At 47.6% G+C, this 18,913-nt stretch overlaps 1 protein-coding gene and 1 long non-coding RNA gene across 3 annotated transcripts in view; both read left to right on the forward strand.

The window, feature by feature from the left end:
• The window catches only part of NAV2 (neuron navigator 2), a 717,995-nt gene that overhangs the window by 285,170 nt on the left and 413,912 nt on the right, over positions 1-18,913 (forward strand). The window lies entirely within an intron of this gene.
• LOC141572248 (uncharacterized) lies at positions 5,234-11,794 on the forward strand. Its single transcript, XR_012497553.1, has 3 exons — positions 5,234-5,588; positions 9,554-9,699; positions 10,341-11,794. It is a non-coding gene; the product is annotated as an uncharacterized LOC141572248 (long non-coding RNA).

Here is an 18,913-nt window from a genome sequence, read left to right on the forward strand (position 1 = left end):
GAACTCTAGCTCTGCACAGGTTCTCAGTCACCATCCTTTGACTAAGCTCCCCTTAGGGCTCCCCCTTCATCTTTGCGTCTCTTGCCCTCGACCTTAATAACATGTGACACTTGGCACAAGAGCCACAGAGGAGCTTTGCTCTGTCTCTGATGCGCTGTGTTTCTTTAAGTGCTCTTGTTAATGTTTCGTGATGGATGCTGGTGAAACCCGGGAGATGCACCAGCCAGGATCTTAAAGGATCTGCTCGCACTAACTTAATGTGTTCATGTATTCAGTGTGACAGTAAAGGGAAGAAGCCCTGTGAATGTAGAGGCGGGCTTCGGAAGGAGGTAGAGGAGGACAAGCTGGGGGGGAGACTAACATTTAATAGGCTGCTACTAAGTGCCCGGCGTTTTACATTTGTGCACTCATGAAAACTCCTCACGTACCTGGGTCCTCGCTATTAATAGCCTCATTTTGCAGATGAGAAAACTAAGGTGAAGCCACTTGCCCAAAGACATGCAGGCAGGCAGAGCTGGGATTCCAACACAGATGTTCCTGGCATCAAAATGCAGGCTCTTTCCACCCAACTCCGCTACCCTGATTGCTGTGTGATTGGAAGACACCAGAGATAATGAAGCATGGCGATAATAGCTAACACTCAGAGGGGTGCTTACCATGTGCCAGGCACCATGCTAAGCTCATGATGCCTATGAACACATTCATAGTCCTGTGAGGTAGCACCCATTTTCCAGACAGGAACACAAGGCTTAGAGAGCTTCCGTAACTTGCCTGTTGCCTGTGGTAACACAGTCCTAGCTGGCAGGTCTGGGGCTTGAATCTGAGCAAACTGACTTCAGAACCCTGAGCAGAGCCACTGTGCTTCCGACTTTTTGCCTGGATGACCTGAAAGGATAGAATGTTAGAGCTGTCCATGAAAATCAAACAGCAGCCTGGCACTCTGTGCCTCTGGTTGGAGAAGGAAGAGTGTCCAGTGGCTCTCTTGACTTCCAAGGAGTCAGGTGGCTGATGGAGGCAGGGGGATCATTTGTAGGGCATTTATCTTGAGAAGACCCATCTGTGCAGAGGCTCAGCGTGGTCAGTTGGCTTTGTTGCACTATGGTTATCTCACATCACAGCTGCAAGCGAAGTTTCTCTCTCAATAGCAACCAGAAATGACAAAATGCAGAACACTGAGTGACAGGCATGGCAGCCTCCATTTCCAGAGAGAATGGCTGCGGGAAGAGCTGCAGGATTCATTCTCAGCTACGAGGGCCCATCCCCTGTCTCACAAGGGAATCCATCTCACTTGTTTTCATGGAGCTTCACACTGTACTAGACTCCCTAGCTCAGCATTCATTTGGCAGAGAGACCAGCAAAGGCAAAACCCCTGGGACTGGAGGCAGCGTAGTGCATCCGAGAAACAGAACAAAGGCCATTGTGGTCCAGTACTGCGCGTGAGGGAGAGATGCACAGACATGAGGTTGAGGAAGGACCCCGGAGCCAGATCATGCTGAGACGTGCAGGTGATGTTAAAACTTCAGATTTCACTCCGTGTTTGAAGGGAAGACACTGGGAAAGGTTTTGAGCAGGAGAGTGAATTGATTTATGTTTTTATACCCCTCTGGCCGCAGAGGAGTAAGTGGGAAAGAGTGGACCCTTGTTAGAAAGTGTGGCCCGGGGACATGGCAACACCCACATCACCTGGTACATGCTAAAAATGCAGACTCTCAGGCGTCAGACTCTGCATCCAGCACTGAGAGAGATGATGGTCACCTGACAAAGGTGGTGATGGTGGAGAAGCTAAGAAGTGATCAGGTTCAGGGCCTATTTGAAGGGCAGAGCTGACACTGTTTGGATGTGGAGTGTGAGAGACAGAAAAATTAAGGCTCTCACCTGGGTTTTCAGCCTGAGCAACGGAGTGAATGGAGGTACCATTTGCTCAGATGGACATGCTGTGGAGGGGAAGGCCTGTGGCGGAGTCGGGGGGAGGAAGGAGGAACAAGCAGAGACACTCTGTTTGACTATGATGCATTTGAGACACTCTCTAGACATCCAACTGGTGCTGTTGAGTGGGAAGTTAGCTCCATAGATTCAGAGTTGAGGGGAGAGGTCTGGGCTGGGGATATAAACCTGAGTATTAAAATCCATGGGAACGTCTAACAAGTATGAATAGAGAAAAGTAAAGCCAAGGGCTCAACCTGGCCCTCCGATATTTAGAATTCAAAAAAGCAGGAGAGTCTAGCATAGATTAGGAAGGCTATAATGATGGCCACTCCTTTTTGAGGACTATAATTTAAGGCAGGTACACATGTTTTTTGTTTGTTTGTACTTGCACGTCTAATACATGGGGGGAAAAGTGTGGCTCAGGAAGTGTAGGTATATCGCTGAGGATCTGAACTCAAGACAACTTTCAATGCCTATGCTCTTTTGATTAGGCCACATCTGGGGGCTGATTTTCAAGTGGGTTCTGTGTGTTAGGGAAATGTGCCTATAACTGAGTTGTTGTCTATTCCTCACCGTCCTGTGCTGCCCACTTCCTAAGGGTCTCTGAAAGCACTCCAGCCCTGTATCCTGAGAGGGCCAGGCCCACATGGGTTAGTGATAGCAGACAGGGTGGGAGGGCCTTGAGTGAAACACTGAGCTAATGTTCCTTACCCACCAAGCAAAGCTCATCTTCTGCCCTGGGGCTCCAGAGCCCTGTGCAGGCAGTAAGTGGGTCAGGGAGGCATGAGGAAGATCTGGGTGTCCTGAGAGAATGAGACAAGCAATAGGTCCAAGCAACAAGACCTCACCAGGAAGAGGAATCTGGGGTGATGGAGGGAAGCAGGTTTCTGGACATATCATCAGATTAGGGACAGAGGCACAGGGTGATAGAGACAAAGTATTAGATCTGGAGCACAGGTGGGGACTTGGGCTGGGGACTACAACACAAAATCAGGCATTATTAATAATGAAAGCTACTATTTATTAAGCACTTTCTGTGTACCAGACACTGCACTAAGGACTTTTATATGTACTGCTGACATTTAATCCCCAACAATAACAGCTTTTACTTTATGCTAGGTGTTCTAGATTTATGAACTCAATTTTCACAACTCTGTGAGGCAGGTGCTATTATTCAGTTTACAACTTAAGAAACTGAAGCACAGAGAGGTTAAGTAACTTGCCCAAGGTCACAGCTAATAAGTGGCAGAAGCAGGATTTTGAACCCAGTCTGTCTGACTCCAGAGTTTAGGCTTCTAACCATTACTCTACAGGGAGAACTTTACACATAGAAACCTCATTTAATCATCATGACAACCATATTATCTCCATGATTATCTCTACTTTACAGGTTAGGAAAGTAAGTCTTAGGTTATATGATTTATTTAAGGTCACATAGCTGGAAGGTAGGTGAGATGGATTACAGACAGCAAAGTCCAAACTTTGAACCACCAGCCACAACACCAGATCCATGCCACCTGGCCAAAGATGGAACTGGCAAAGAGGGGGCTTTGTGCCAAGCCCTTTGAGTGTGGAAGTCAAGCCCCTTAAATCTCTTTTACTGAGGATCAGAGGGGCTGCAGACTTGGATGAGCGAGCCCAGCAGTGTGCTGCTGCAGGCTCTTGCTGACTGACAGGAGCTAATTGCATGCGTTTCTTCCCAACTCTTCATTCACTGACATCACACTGATTGCTTGAAATCAGCTACAGTGGGAGTGTTCACACCATGGAAATCAGCCAGTGCTGCAAATCAGGGATTGTTTTACTCCACTGATTAGACTGGAGCTGGCTTTTAGAATCAAGTGCTTCGTTCGGGGCCAGAGAAAGGTTATGGAGTCACGAAACCTGGGACATCTCTCCTCTGGTCCTGAGGGAGATGGAAATCAGCAAAAACATTCTACAAATGCATGCTTGGCAGCCCACGTGTGCTCTGTTGTCATAACGTTAGGCCCTGGAAATATATCGGTGACTTCAATAGACATGTCCCTGATTTTGTGAAGCTTAGAATCCAGTGAGGAAGACGGATAGCAAAAAGAAGAATAAAGAAATACAAGTGTACAATATCAAGTTATGATACTATGAAGGAAACAGAGGGAAATCTAGTAGTCTAAGGAGTCAAGCAAGGTGACTTTAAAGAATCGACGTTTAAACCAGAGGCCTCTGGGGTGAAAAGGAGCCGGCAAGTCCCAGGGAGACAGAAGAATGTGTGTGAAGGCCAAGTGCTGGGGAGAAGCCTGGCAAATGTTGGAGGCCAGTTTATGCAGAGTGGGTGGTGGGCAGGGGAGAAAGGGAGCCTATGATATGGCCAGATGGTGTCTGGCCTTGTGGGCCATGGGAAAGGGGTTGGTGCAATGGGAAGCTATCGTAGAAGGGTTTTAAGTGGGAGTTGGCAGAGGGGAGGTGACACGCTCCGATTTCTGGTAAGGAAAGGTGACTTTGGCCCGTGTATGGAAAGTGCACTGGGAGGAGAGTGGTCAGAGTAGAAGCAGGGCGATCTCTTAAGAGGAAATTGCAGGAATTCAGGTAAAGGATGATGGTGGCTTGGACTCTACTGAGACACAGTTGAATATAGTTAGGAGGTAGAATCAACAAGACAACGCCAATGAATTGAGATGAGCTGCAAGGCAAGGGGGGGGGGGACATCAAGGATGACTCAGTTTCCTTGAGACCCTGAAGACAAGAGGCCCGAACCAGACTCACTGACTTAAAATTCTGGCCCTACCTCTTACTGGCAGTGTAGCCCTGAGCAAGTGACTCCATTTTTTGAGAGCCTTAGTTTCCCCGTCAGTAAAATGGAGTTCTTGCTCCGTAGGGTTCTTGTGAGGTTTCAGTGAGTTATTCTGTATAAAGTGGTTAGGATAATAACCTAAGTATAGTGAAAAAGCATAATCACGATGATGATTATTAGCCCGTTGATGATTTCTCTGCCTGCCATTAAGACATGGAGCTTTTCAAGGCAAGCAACTTTTGTGTGGAAAGAAAATGTTCTGGAGAGGAGTGCCGCAGGCCTCCTTTGTCTCTGTGTTTGTGTTCTCTTCTCCAGCATGCGTTTGGCAGGCAGAGCTGTTCAAAGTAAACACAGGTTCGGTGCCCCAGAAAATATGAGGTTAGGTAGTGCAGCAAAGGCTGGACAAACATCACTGGGACAGGAGGAAGCAGACTTGCTTTCTGCTGACCTCACCAGGCCACCGCGTCGCAGGGGCTGCTCCAGCAGGGCTGGTCCTCCTCTGTGGGTGGGGCCTCCAACAGGAAGCCCCATCACCCGTGCTGTCTTGTCCCTTTTCTGGTGTGGCTTGGGATGAGTCACCAGGGTCACTCACCACTTCCTCGCCTGGACTTTATGATTCACAGGCTCGTGAACTTGACATCCAGGCGGCAACAAGAGGCGGGGTCTGGCAGAAAGCAGGTGGTACTAGCTCTGTCATGAGTAATTGGAGGTCTGCAGGGCACCGTAGAGGAAGGGAAGGCAAACGTATGGGGAGGAGCCCGCAGATCCGAGCAGAAGCTGGAGATTACCCAACCGCCTCCAACTTTGGAAACCTGACTCAGGGTGTCTCTACCCTTCTGACCCCATGTCCCACCAGCCTGGAGGATTTGGACAAGGTGTACTGTAAACGTGATAGGTAACTCGGTTTTCTTTCTAAATACAAAACTTTGATATTGAATATAATTTCTAAACCACATATGTCTGCCCCTCGAGATTCCGATATGAGCAGGAGGATGGTGAGGGCCCAGTACAGAATGGTGAATTGCCCTTCTAATTATAGTAGTAGTAATAATAATAGCCTTTTTCTGTGTAAACAGTGCTAACAATTGAGGAGAAATGGAGCTTTTGTGCTGTGTCCCTCTCTTTTTTAATTGTGGCAACATATACATAACATGAAATTTAACCATTTTACCCATTTTTAAAGTGTACAGTTCAGTGGCATTAAGTACATTCACTTTGTTGGACAGTAAACATTCTACCCCCTGCCCCCAACCGCAGCACCTGGAAACCACCCTTCTATTTTCTGTCTCCCTTAATTCAGGTGCTCTAGATACCTTATATTAGGGCAGTCATACAGTATTTGTCCTTTTGTGTCTGGCTTATTTCACTTAGCACAATGTCTTCAAGGGTCATCCATGCTGCAGCCTGTGTCAAAATTTCATTCCTTTTTAAGGCAGAATAATGTCCCATTGCATGGATATACCATATTGTGTTCATCCATCCATCCGTTTGTGAATACTTGGGTTGCTTCCCCTTTTTGTGTATTGTTGCCATGTCACTACTGATACTAGTTTCGAAGAAATGATTCAAAGTTAAAAATAGCATAATCATAAAAGGCATTGGTATCTTCTGTTCGTACGGTGTTTTTAACTTGTCAGAAGGCTTTTGAAACTAAGGTGTGAAGGTAACACTGGAGTCTTAAGGCCAGGCAGACCTGGATGGTAATCCTGACTGGGTCCTCTTGCTACTTGTGTGATTGGGGACAAGTTCCTTAAATGTATTGTGTCTCAGGGTCCTTATGTGAGGAGAAGTGAGTACATCATGCCCAGTGTAGATGGTTATTATGATATTAAATAAGAACGAGTATGAAAGTGTTGAGCAGAGCCTGACACTTAGTACTCAATGGATTTCATCATTAATTGTGTGTTACTTCATTGTATCTGTCCGATTCAAATGAGAATCTGTGGTTCGCTAGGACATAGGACATTTGTCTCCTATAACAGAAAAGGAAACTAAGGCCCTCAATGAATTAACGGCAAAGATCAGATTGGAACCTAGGTCTCCTGACTTCCAGGTAAGGGAGGGTCAGGGAGCAAATCACATTTGATTTATATGCTAACTCCAATCAATTTCCACTCTGCTCATGTCTGGGTTGGAAACCCAGTCTCTTTCACACAAGATGATGTGTGTATGTATGGCGTACACTAAAGATTTGCTGGCGAGACAAAAAGGGGCTATGTATTTCAGAAATACATGTATTTTTATATTGAATATTAGATTCTGTGTGTGTGTGCGTGTGTGTGTGTGTGTGTGTGCGCGAGAGAGATGAATAAACATAACAAAAGCTGATGTGTATGGGGTACTTATTATATGGGAGGCATTGTGCTAAGCACTTTATATACATTATTTGCTTTGATTGTTGCTATGTCCAATTTACAAATAAAGCTGAGGGTTAGAGAGGGTAAGAAACACATTTGAGGTTACACAGCTGGGAATTGAACTCAGGTTGTCTGACCCCAGAGCCTGTCATCCAAACCACTACTGTGGTCCCCTGCCTCTGACTCCTGACGGTTTGGATTTTTCATGATCTGCCTCACAGGATAGCATCCCAGGCCCCAGCCGTCCTAGTAATATATTTTCTCTTCCCACTGTCCTTTCTTATCCCCACCTCCTTCCTTCCCGATGAGCATGGAAACTCCAATATTTTCCTCCTCTATTATTCAGAACAATTCAAGTGTCCCCGACCCTTTGCTCCCAACCTTCTCTTATAGCTCAGATTCCATCCAAGTTCTCAGCAGAACAAAAGGCCTTGTGCGTAATGACATCCACACACCTTTGATGTTAGCGTATGGACTCAATTTATAATCCCATGTTTTCTGCCATAAGGCAAGGATGACAAGTGTGTGGCATGTGGCTGCCACTCCCCACTCCCAACCATGGCAGCCATCACTAATTAACGACAGCTCTCCTTTCTGCAGAGCCCAGATGCATCTTCGTATTCACAGCACAGAGCTCCAGGAATGTCACTGCCACTTGATCTAGTCTGTTCCATGAAACGAAACTTTCTTCCTTCCCTCCCACAGGGTAAGGCCGTGACTGTATAGGAAAGGGACCAGACTGCCCTTCTGGGGGGAAGGCGAACCCCAATCTGAATCACTGGAGGGGACCGGACTTGAAAGGTGGGCCTTCAACTGGCCCTTAACTCCTTCTCTGAACCTCACTCTTTTAGCCTAGACTCTCGGGTGAAGGGTCTTTTGTCTGGGGGGAGAAAGTTGACCCTTTGTCACATGGATGCAGGTCCTACAGCTGGGCAAGGAGGCAACTACTGGGGATTCCAAACTGAAGACAAACCGGATTTGCCACTTTCTTGGCACTGCCTGTGTTTCCCTATTGCTGTCCTGGAGCCTCTAGGAGTCACGTTGCCTGTCCCAGCCCTGTTATGACTGGTCTGCAGGATATTAATGTAGAGGTCATGCGTCTAAGCTTAATTTAGAGCCATTTAGAGAAGCACCTCCAAACCCAAGCCAATATGATGGTTACGAGGTTGACCAGAGAAATGCATCTCCCAGAGTAGGAGAAATGAGTCTGCCATCCTTAGAGCTTCTGGTGAACTTTGTAAAGGGGTGAGATATGGAACTCTAAATCTCAGTAGAAATAGAAAGCTAATACGACTCCAATCTTGAGCCTCAGCCTGCTTGAGTTTGAACCAGTAGCTACATTCCTGAGGGCTTCAAGATGCCAGGAAACCCTTGCCATGAAAGGGAATTGAGCTCCCCTTGCCCAAGGAAGCAGAAGGAATAGATGAACATTCATTGAGGACCTACTATGTCCTTGCAATGTGTAATATATACTTATATCCATTCTCATGTTCAACCTCAGAGCAGTTATATGAGGGATAGATTATCGCTACCTCACAGAACAAAAACCCAGAACTCAAAGTAAGTAACTTGCTCAAGTCACACATCTAGTGAGTAGTGGAACTAGAATTCAGACCTAGGTGTTGTGAAATTTGAAAGCCAAGGAGCTTGTCACCTGTGCTATATTTCGTGCCTCTGTGTGTGTGTGTGTGTGTGTGTGTGTGGTTGGGGAGGTAGCCTAGGCTTAAGAGCCTAAGCTAAAAGTCTGAGCAGAGAGAAAGCAGTTGCGGAGACCAACACCAAGTTGAGAACAGAAAGACCACTTAACAAAACCAAAAGAGTAAGGGCATGCCTGCACCTACTCCAGGGACAGCAGCTCCGACATGTCCTGTGGCTCCTGGAACCATCAGGGCAGAAGACAACCAGCCAGGGTCCTCTTTTCCTTCCCAGCTCACTGTTACCCAGCAGTCCTTTCAGGTCTCTGGAGCGGATGCTATTTCTGAGGCTGAGAAGCAGACGGCGCATGGCGGAGGGGCTGGCTGCCTGACATCCCCGCGCTCGGCTCCCTACAGCTCATGAGCCTCTCCTCCGCACGACAGCTCTGTTCAGGAATCCCAACCCAGGAAAAGCCGTGTGGCGTATTCTTTCGGAGGAACTGGCTCTTCTAGAAAATGGAGATAATAACATTTACCTGGAAGAGTTGTTGCTCATATTAAAATCAATCTGTGTAAAAGCCTTAAGAGATTGTAGACACTCAGTCACCACTATAATTATTATCCCCTGGTTTCTGATTCATAAGATATAGATTTGAGGCAAACATATATCAAACTTCTCACCATCAAGATTACGTATCATCTTCTCTTGGAAGAGCAGAAAAGCATGATAGAATCGATTTAATAATGAAATATTGGCAGTATTCTTATCATTCTTCTTACAAAGAACTTTTTTAATCAACCAAAGTATAAAATGCGACTATGATATTTATGATCAGTTACATCCATAATTGAAAGTTATTTCATTCTAGGATGATGAAGCAGAATATAATTTCAAAGGAGGAAATAGCGTGGTCACCATCATTACCCCATCATCGTCATCATCGTCATTCCAAAACCTCAGGCCAAGGGGCCCTTCCCATTGCTATTCTCGAATTCCCCACATGCCTCCAAAGAGGTATGCTAAATCCCCTTTTGCAAATAAAATAAAATTCAGCTTCCAAGAGGTTAAACAACTGTACGAGTTCAAAAGGCAAAGTTCCAGGTCAGAATTTGAACCTGGTTCTCTCTGGTTTTGAAGTCCCGTGCGCTTTATCCGCCGGCTTCCAGTATGTCGCATGTTTTTTTTCTCTGGCTCTATCAGTAGGGATTCTGATTCAGTTGGCCTGGTGTGGGGCCCAGCACATAGAAGGGAAGCCAGATGCCCTTCCATCCGTATCTGGGATGGTGTAGAATGGCAACAGTCATCCTTCAACAGTGACAGAAGCCAACTGTCACTCTTGGTACCATCACACTCCCTACCTGGCTCGGTGGGCTTCATAGAGCCTCCTCCGGCAGCCTGTATGCAGCTGAGAAAAACCACCACCCACGTATCTCTACTGTTAAGGGACATTTGGGGCGGTGACCTCGTGCGCGGGTGGCCTGAGCCCTGGCTGTGTGCTTGCCCCGATAGCAGAGCAGGCTCCCACACAGCTTGAAGAACTGCAACGTTCTGATGTGGACTGGGGGGGTGGGGGGGCCGGGGGGGGCACTGATGGCTCAGTCTGAGGTGGTGCTTCTCTCCCTGTCTTGGCTTCCATCTCACTGTACTTCTTTCAGTTCCTAGACGCTGCCATGCTCTTTCCCAGCTCAGGACCTTCACACACGCTGGCCTGGAACCCTCTTCTTGCTCACGCCATCGCTCTTCTTCCACCTCCACCTCATCCAGTGTAATGAGATTCCACCCTGGCCTCGCATGAGAATAATTTGTGGAGGTTAAAAAAAAAAAAAGATGTTCAGGCCTCACCCAGAGTCCGAATTTCTGGAGGTGAGGGCCTGTCACCAGTATTTTCTAGCATTCTCCAGGGTTTCACATGCAACCAGTATTGAAAATGGCTGATGCTGGCTAGTTCCAACTTGATTCAAATGTCACTTCCTCCAGAAGGTCTTTTCTAGCCTCCTTCCCACACCACACCACTCACCCACCCGCTGGACTAGACTCAGTCCGTCTGCTGCCTGTTCTACTGTCAGCCCCCCAAGGAGCTCTTAGGTCTTAGGCATAGTGACTAGTCTACTGTGTTCACTGGCTGGTCCTCAGAGCCAGGGCCTTGCACACAGGATGTGCTCATTCTACTCTGCTGGCTGATACAATGGGACCAAACAGATATGTCCAAATTCCACAATTCTGCACTGATGCCTGCTCTATACTGGGTTCTAGGACTTAACTCCCAGTAAGCTGTCGCCCCTGACTTTGAGACACTCATCGTCAGGCAGGGAAGGCAGATGCGTGAAAACACAATTACAGTGTGGTGTGTGACAGATGGAAGGTTGGCAACTTCTTCATGCCTGAGGGCAGCAGTCAGACAGCCAATACTTGTGGGTGTGCTTCGGAGGCACCAGGAGGCAGGCAGAGAGTGCAGATGAGGAGACAGCTCGGTTGGTGGGTTGTCGGGCCCAGTGCTGGGCCTGAGGGTCTGGGGGAGGGACCATCCTGGATACCCTGTGCCCAGCACAGGACCTAGAACATGCTCGGTGCTTGTTAAGAGCTTGTTGAATGAATCGATGAATAAATGACTGAATGAGGCAAGTAGATGCCGTGTCTCTGAGGAACTGGAGAACTCACTGGACATGTATCGATGTGTGTTTATAGATTTCTTTGCCATGAGATTAGCTGAAAGTACACTGTTTGTAAAGCAGTGACCTATGGCTTCAGGCCCGGAGCAGTGTCATGGTTAAAAGAACACAGATCAAAAGCCAAAAGGAATTTCAACAGGATTCAAGTCCTTTATTTGTGTTTCTCAACATTGAAGGGGACTTAAAATCCCGTCACACGTCTCAAGGTGTTTGGTTTTTGTTTGTTTGTTTGTTTGTTTTTTACTATTAGTTTCAGGTGTACAAAACAACATAGTGATTAGACATTTACACCCCTCACAAAGTGATAACCCCAACAAGTCCACTACCCATCTGACACCATACATAGTTATTATAACACCATTGACTATATTCCCTATACTATATATTCTATATATATACTATACTATATACTATTATAGTTGACATTAATATTATTTTATATTAGTTTCGGGTGTACAGCTTAGTAGCTAGGCATTTATATAATTTACGAAGTCATCCCCCCCACTCTGATAAATCTAGTACCCATCTGACACCATACATAGATTTTACAATATTATTGACTATATTTCCTATACTGTATTTCACATCCCGTGACTATTTTATAACTACCAATTTGTATTTAATCCCTTCACCTTTCTCACCCACCTCCAAGCCCCACTCCCTTCTAGCAACCACCAGTTTGTCCTCTGGATCTATAAATCTAGTTCTGCTTTGGTTGGTTCGTTTATTCTGTGCTTTGGAGTCCACATATAAGTGAGCACGTATGGTATTTGTCTTTCTCTGTCTAACTTATTTCACTTAGCATGATGCCCTCTAGGTCCATCCATACTGTTGCAAATGGTTCAAGGTGTTTATTTGCTTGTTTTCTTCCAGCACTTCCATCCACTGTCCTAATACCTCTCAGTTCCCTTGGAGCGTGTCTTAGCCAAAGCCCCCCAAATTCCCCCACCCGGGGCCTACAGGCCACTGAACATCTATTCTTCCTACTTTCCCAGGCCCAAGAAGACACCTCTGGGGAGGACAATGGACAGAGACAGAGAGAATCTGAGTGGACAGAGCAGGAAGGCACGTGTTTTGGAGGGTATCAAAGAGAACAGTTTTATCACGTATGAATAAGTTCTACACTTCCCATATGAAGTGCTATTTCCATCAGTGGCCTTCAAAACTAACCTTGGGTTCTACAGCCCAGTAATTTGAAGTGTGTTTGCAGCTCAGTGATGATCTCGCCTCATCTCAGTGCAGGATGGGATTGCTCTCTTTCCCTGTCTCCTCATTCAGGCCCTTATTCACCCATTTCAAAGTTGACGTGAGGAGGGGACTTCGAGCCACCTTGCCCTGGTGCCAGATCTGTGGCTGCCCAGAATTCAAGCTCTTTCTCATCAACACATCTACTTGTAGAATCAGGGAGGAGACTACTGGCTCCCTGGCTGTCTCCCCGGGGCACTAATACAGGCTTCTGTCGAGACAGAACCTTGTAAATGAGAAGAATGTCCTGTTTAAATTCTTATCAAGTGATTCCCTCTGTAGTGCAGGCCTATGGGAGACAATTAGGACACCTTGGGTTTTCATTTATTGTCTGTCCTCTTGGGGTGTCAGTAAAATGGAGGGTGAACAAATGGATGGATGGACGAGTAGAAGGATGGACAAGTGACCACCACACCCAGCAACTAGAGAGGTCGGTGGCTCTAACAGAGGTACCAGCTGTAAAGAGAGGGTGTAGCCAGCGGCTGAGATTTAGTAAGCTATTCCTTGGTGTCAGTAGCTGCACTTGGCCTTTCTGAATAAAAAGGTCACTTAATTGTACAAGACTTCTGCAAAGCGAGCTCCACAGCCCATTCCCACAGGCTCCAGACATGTCAGATCCTTACATACACTGTCATCCCCTTGGACTCATCAGCTCCATTTCATCTCACTTTCTTCTTCCTAAGCCCAGATGACCTTTTTCCTTCCTTCTTTCCTTCCTTGCTTCCTTCCTTCCTTCCTTCCTTCCTTCCTTCCTTCCTTCCTTCCTTCCTTCCTTCCCTCACTCATTCATTTAAAATGGCTCCACCACTTATTTGCTGAATAGCCTTGGGCAAGTTACTTTCCCTCTCTCTGGGCCTCAGTGTTAATATCTGTAAACTGGGTATACCAATAGCACCTGTCTCATGAGTCTTGGGATGATAGAAGGAGTACATACATGTGCAGCAAGCGCAATGCTTGGAGCACAGTGTACTCTGTATCAGTGCTAAGTATACAGATTATCTATTAATTGCCAGGCGTTGGGCGCCAAGCCACACACAGCCTTTGTCTTCTTCTTCCTCCAAGCTTGGTTAACGGGGTCCTACCCTATCCAGTTCCCTTTTCTCTTAATAAATTCCACATCTTTCAATACCTTTTTAGGGCCAGGTGCCCATAGTGGACCCAGCTTGCCCAGGATGGCCCACAGTGGCCCACTCCTTTCCCCGTTGTCCTGGGTGATGCTCAGTGGGTCAGACCTGGCATCCCACTTGACCTCCAGATTTCAAGTTTCTCTACAGTGCTAATGACATCATACCACTCATTGCATAGGACCACCGATGCGCTCAGGAGGAAGTCCTAATACCGTCAGCTGGCCATGAACTCCCCCAGGATCTGGCTCCTGCCCACACAGATCAGGGATTCCGGCCCCTCCTTCTCATGCCCACCTTGCCTTCTGTGGCCCAGCCTCTCTGAACCTCAGTGCCTTGGATGTGCACACTCACTCTGTCTGGCTTCTGCTAGCACATGTGTTCCCTCTGCCTGGAACGCTCTCTACCCTCACCTCCATTCTCACCTCCGGTAACTCCCCTTGATCCATTAGATCTCTGCTGAGGCCTCAGCTCCTCTAGCAAGTCCCAACCCCTCTCCTCCTTCCCTAACCCTGAACTCACTGGGCAATCTTGGCCTTGTTGACCTCCCTACAGGCTCCAGGAAGAAGCCTAAGGCCCCTTCTCTCCACCGCGGTGTCCCCAGTACCTCTGCTGGGTCTCCATATGGTGTGAGCTCTATACGTGCCTGTGGAATGAGGCACTTGGCTTTGCAGTGAGCAGGTAGCTCAGTGGACAGGGGACAGTGTGCTCTGTTGTATTTCAAGAAGGCTGCAGCCGCACTGCCCTCCTCACCCCAGGCTTCCTGCAGCCTTGCACTGTGGGTGTCTGTGATCCTCAGGGGCTAGGCCAGCAGAAAGGGACTGCTGACCAAGCATCTCTCTGACTCACAGGGCAGAGGAGGGAGGAGGTGAGAGCTAATTGCTTGGTCCCTCCGCACCCAAAGAAAGGCCCAGCCTTTGAAGATGAAGCTGGGCTGCAGAGTGGATGGGAGCGGCCAGTGAGGTGATGCCATAGCTGCGGGCATCTCTGAGCCCACAGGAAATTATTAATAAAGAAATAACAACCGCCACGCACTTTGTGTGGATAAGTAATGACACCCTGTCTTCTTGGACTGCCTGGCCTAAGCGCTTCCCAGCCACAATCTGGTTCATCCTGCCCCCTTGGAATGCCATGGCAGCTGATGGACGAGCCCTGTGTGTCATTCCAGCCCTCAGCCCCAACCCAGTGCAGCGCACCTGGCTAGGCCAGCTCTCTTGGCCCCTCTCCTCCAAGCCCCTGCTGTGCCAAGAGTTGGGGACTCCATCTAGTCGAAAGATGGCAAGTAGGTTACATCTCCTGCTTCACCTCCAAATGGGCTGAGGGGGCTGGAGCTTGGGTTGAGAAGCATTTTGAAGCTACATCTAAGCCTCCAGTAAAAGGATGGTGATCAGTTCATGCTGTTTGGCTACGTATCTCTGATTTAGTTCTTGCAACTGGCCTTAGACTATTTACTCTTGTTCTTGTCTCCCCAACAACGTGTGTGTGCTTTAAAAAAATTGTGACTAACAACCACTCTCTAGCACATATGTGCATGTGCACACATATCCCTCCATAACTGAGGGTGTGATTTCTTAGGTGCTGTCTTCTCTCTACAGGGCCTCTTGTTTCATTTAGTCTTTGTTCCTGTCCTTCAGCTGGACTACCTCTTACGTATGGTGACTGAAAATCCTACTCACTGTTTGAACTCCGCTCCCTCCACAAAATCTCCTCTCTCTAACACCCCTGGTCCAATCACATGCTGGCATTATTCCTTTCTCCCCGGTTCCTTAAGGCTTCTGTCTTCTCCTGCAGCTCCGTGGGGTCAGAATGAACCCCACTCATCCCAGTAGCTCCACTCGCCCACCTGCCCCTCAAGACTTAGTTTCAACAGTTTACAGCAGGGGTTGGCAAACTTTTTCTGTAAAGGGCCAAATAGTAAATATTCTAAGCTTTGCAAAGCCACATATGGTCTCTGTTTCTTTCTTTTTTATTTATTTTTTTTACAACCGTTTAAAATGTAAAAAATTATTCTTAGCTCAGGGGCCATACAAAAACAGGCCGAAGACTAGATTTGGCCCATGGGCCGTGGTTTGCCAACACCTAATTTAGGTAAACAAACCTCTAAACACTCCTGCTGTGTGCTTAGTATGATTCTATGTGTTGGAAATAAAAGATGTACAAAGCACAATCTGTGTTCACAGATCCCCTTTCTGGAGGGAGAGACATTCACAAATACATCATTACGATAGAGTGATGGGTGCCACAAGAGGACTATGGGAATGCAGACTTCCTGGGGATGATTTTTGAGCTGAGCCTGACCACCGAGGGAAGAGGAGGAGAAGAGGAGGAAGGAGACCAAGGCAGGGGGAAGAGCAGGGCAGGGGTATGGAGGAGTGGACCAGCACTGCACATCCAGAACTCCAAGTGGAGGGTACTTACCGCATACTTGGCACATAGTAAGTGCTCAATAAAACCGCAAAGCTTTGAGCAGCCTCCACCACAGTCTCCATCCCAATTCCAGGTCCTGAGTCAGCTCTCAAAAGCATTTGATTTGTGTGGTTGTATAATTTCTTCTCAGTATTCTTTTATCCTCATAAAGATGCAGAACCTAAATTTACAGTGGACCCCCAGCAATGAGGCAGGTCCTCTTAGGTTTCAGTACTAGTCAAAGTGGGACCACTGGTACATTTTTCCTTGACCTGGGTTCTTTTCCTGACTGTCACTAACTGACCTCAATGGAGCACGTTATTTTACTTCTCCAAGTGTTAACTGGCTACTGTGAAGTGGGTATGAGGCATCTTCAAGAATCAATGACAAACACCCCACAAATGGTGACCATCAAGAATTCTCTCCCATTTCCTGGATCCAGGGGATGGAGAGCAGGAGGGATGTGCTGAGAGCAATTAGCACAGACCTAGTGGCAGAGGGAGAACATGGAGAAGGAGCCTAAGAGAAACAGCTGGCACAACCCACGCTGACCAGCTCGGGTAGGGGAGAGGCCCACAGGCAGGCAGAGTGCCCTCTGTCTCAGCGTCAGTGAGCGTCAGGGACCAGGGGACCGTGCAGCTCAAGCCCCACAGCTTTTGAAACCTTCCAAACAAGAGGCTTGAGATCTGAGAGAGGCAGACAGAGGATCAGGAAAGAGTTTCTGTGGTGCAGAATGTAGATTGGGGAGTGTTTTCATGTTGATTTGCGCCTGGCCTTTTTCCAAAAGGAATTTGAGACAGGTGGCAACCAACTACATGCATACAAGATGGTTGATAGAAAGAGGAAGTCAGAAATAACTATAGCCCAAGTGCTGAGTTAAACACTAAATTTGGCTCTGAAACTTCGAGCAGCCTAGACAGGCATGAGCTGAGGCAAGGGAGAGAGGAGAAAGGGACTAACACAGCAGATGTGGTGAGCGCCATTGTCGTGGAAGGTATTTCCACACAGCAACCCTCTGGTGATAAATAGTACTATTTCCATTTACAGGACCAGTGAGAGAGGCTACACTGTGTTTTATAAATATACTCATATATCCCTGTGATTACTGAGAATCTACTGTGTGGCAGGCACTCCGCTGGGTGCCTTACACCCAGAATTTTGATCCTTCCAACAAGGCTCAGGCAATCTTTTCATTATCCTCATTTAACAACAAAGATCAGAGAGGTGAAGTGATTGCCTCAAAGTCCCAGAGCAAGTAAGTGCCCAAGCCAACCTTCAAATCCAGAAGGGTTTGATTCCAAATCTCTTCTCTCACCACCTTGATAACCCAACTTCTGTGAGAAGAGGCTCTTTGGCACTAAGTTCTGTAACGAATGTCTCACCTAGAGTCTTAACTGGTGAGAGAGAAGGATGTGGAGTGACGCAATAGTCAGTTTACCAGGAATCCCAGAAAGGGGATGGGGGGTTGAATGTTTCTGTGCATTGTCTTTTGGCTTCGATTAAACAACACATGTACCCAAGCCCTTGGTTTGCATCTTTTCTCCTCCTGGGAACTGTCACCTTCCCTCCATGATGGGCTAAGCCTTGCCACACCAGGGCTTGGGGGCAGGGGCCCAGCATCATTAGAAACAACGTACTCAGGGTGATTTGAATTTACCACCCTGCCTTTCCTTTTCCCTTCTTGGTGCTGTGTTTTTATGACACTTCAGTTTGCTGCTTCTTAGGGCCAGGCACCTCCTCCGAGCTGAGCCAGCCTTTTATGGCCATAGAGCTAATGAAGTAACAGCCACTCAGGGGCAGTTGGAGAGCAGCTCTGGTCATCATCAGGCCTGGTTCTCACAGCCAAGTGCCTCCAGCCCGCGATGTGGAAGGAGCTCTTGGCTGAGCATCAAGCTCATCCTTCACCCTCTCTCCTGCTGGTCCAGACTCACCTTCTCTGTTCTCTCTGATCAGGAATCCTTGAAGCCACTTCTTCCCTGAGCCACCTAGGAACCTTCTGAGACTGGCCTGAGGATCACCATGCCCCAAACATCATTTCTATTTCCACTGTGGGTGATTTTTGCACAAGAGGGACATGAGGACAAGCTCTCAGAAGAAGTGTATGCACACATCTTCCTTCCTGGGAGATAGCCTCTCTGGGTACCAGCCTGGTGGCCCGATGGTCCAGGCAGAGATGGCTGCAGCTCCCAACCAGCAATTTTTCTCAATAGAACATTACAAGTAACCGATCCTGAAGGTCTAATTCCCCAGGGCAGAGAGAATGAATTCCCCTGTTCCCTTCTCTCAGCTTTGGAGTGGGGAGTTTGTTCTCAGGGGTATTGTCTGTGTCAGGCTTTCCTTCTCTAAGGAAAAGGTAGGGGCAGCCTCGAAAGGCATCTCAATGGACCTGTGGTGACAGCTGGAGGTTTCTGTAAGTGAGGTCACTCAGAAAACAGGTTTTCCGGAGCCTCGCGCTTCCTGGGTATTTCTTTACTTCTCTGCCTAGATCATCAGGCTGTCCCCCCTCAGCCTCCACTACAAAACCGCTGTCCGTCTTCAGACATCACAGCATCTCTTCTGGCCTCTCTGAAGTATGTTCCCCGTCCACAGGAAGATGGAACTGTCACTATGAGGGGAAAGAGCCAACCACCCAGGTTCAAATCTGATGTAGAATTGTGCTGGGCCTCAGTTTCCTCATCTGCAAAATGGAGGAACAGTTGGACCACCTTGTGGAGTTAGTGAGGGAATTAAAGTAGGGAATCCATGTCAAGAACTCAGCAGGGTGCCTGCCTGAGAGTAAGAGAC

Source organism: Rhinolophus sinicus, linkage group LG06, assembly GCF_036562045.2.
Source record: "Rhinolophus sinicus isolate RSC01 linkage group LG06, ASM3656204v1, whole genome shotgun sequence".
NCBI classification, from domain to species: Eukaryota; Metazoa; Chordata; class Mammalia; order Chiroptera; family Rhinolophidae; genus Rhinolophus; species Rhinolophus sinicus.